This window comes from Poecilia latipinna, unplaced genomic scaffold (genome assembly GCF_001443285.1).
Source record: "Poecilia latipinna isolate Pla-1442-1.1 unplaced genomic scaffold, P_latipinna-1.0 Scaffold1239, whole genome shotgun sequence".
Taxonomy (NCBI): Eukaryota; Metazoa; Chordata; class Actinopteri; order Cyprinodontiformes; family Poeciliidae; genus Poecilia; species Poecilia latipinna.
In genome coordinates, this window is record NW_015113855.1 from 107,911 (window position 1) to 109,341 (window position 1,431).

The 1,431-nt window shown below is 40.8% G+C and overlaps 1 protein-coding gene across 1 annotated transcript in view; it reads left to right on the forward strand.

Moving 5' to 3' along the window:
- The window catches only part of LOC106960861 (VPS10 domain-containing receptor SorCS2-like), a gene marked incomplete at its 3' end in the record, with an annotated part of 174,696 nt that overhangs the window by 96,333 nt on the left and 76,932 nt on the right, over positions 1-1,431 (forward strand). The window lies entirely within an intron of this gene.

Genomic DNA, 1,431 nt, shown 5'->3' on the forward strand with positions numbered 1-1,431 from the left:
TATTATTACATTATATCTATGATGGTAATTCAGGGTGAGTTATTTTTAATTCTAAATGAATATCCTTGTTGTACTTTTATTGAAGTGCTATTCTCTTTCAAGTTACATTTACCTAATGCTGGAATAAATGCAATGTACATCATGCAGCAAAGGAATTTAGATGATCGGACTTATATCCATTATGGAGATGATCGGTTTTGGACGGGCGATGTCCCCCTATTGCATCAGCAATACTGAAGAATGACTGATGTCATTAACGATACATGGAAGAAGCAAAAGGTCAAAGGTAACAAGGTGACTGGAGGGCTTATTATGTTGTACAAAAAAAAAACCAAACAAAAACTAAATAATTTTAGTACATGTTATTATGTGTCAGAAGAGAGCTTAGGAAAAAAAAATACCAAAAAAAAAAAAAAAAAAATTGACCTAAAGGGCACTTGGGGGCAAGGAGCAAAAGGGGCAGGTGCTCAAGCACCCCTAGGCCCCCCCTCTGCACGTGCCTGGCTTGAGTGTTTGTTTTTCATCGGACGCGGAGTGTGCCGTTTATTGCGAGTCCGAATTATTTGAAAGGAAGTGTGAAAATGCCGTCGTGAAGCGAAAACCGGATTTCAGAAAAAGCAGAGTCGACAGGAACGATGGAAGAGGAGAGAGAGAATAATGAAAAAAGAGAGAGGAAGAGAGAGAGGGAGAAGGATTATGACAATACGGAAACGACAGCTGTTGGGCTGTGGAGAGCAGCTGTATCCACTGAGGGGGATGAAGACTGAGCCAGGACAGGCTCAGTCGATGTTGTGGTGTCGCCGCCACCACAACACCGACGTTTGCCAAGACAAACGCAGAGACGGATCGGGCAGGCGGGGCGGGAAAGAGCCACATGGAAATGTAGGATGAAGAAACACGAGTGGCGATTAGACATGATGAATCTAAACATAGGGATAATATGTAAAAACCCAACGCAGCTTCAGAGGGCCGGCAGCTAGACGTAGCGAAGCTTCAGAACACAAATCAATAACGCCTGCAAACCCTACTCCTAACATCAGGATATGAATCATGTGATCATAAAGGAGCTTTGTGATTCTTGTAATCGTATCCCATGATGATGTCATCATCATCATCTCACACGTGACGCAGGGGAAACTCCATCCAAACCGTGAGACTGTGCAGCTGATAGCAGATGATGATGCTATCATCTGCTATCCATTTTTCTGTATGAAAAGAAATTTAGTTATTTTGATATTTGAATTAATTTAAACTGAGCGTCTTTACACCACTCTGACTTCAACTAAACTTTGTCTCATTTGGTTACATTTGTATTATTAATGTTTAATGGGGTAGCTTATCAACGAATAAGAAATTTCCCCTTGGAAATCAATAAAGTCTGTTCTATTCTAATTCCTCATCTACAGTTTCAGGTTATGCAGTGATATTACT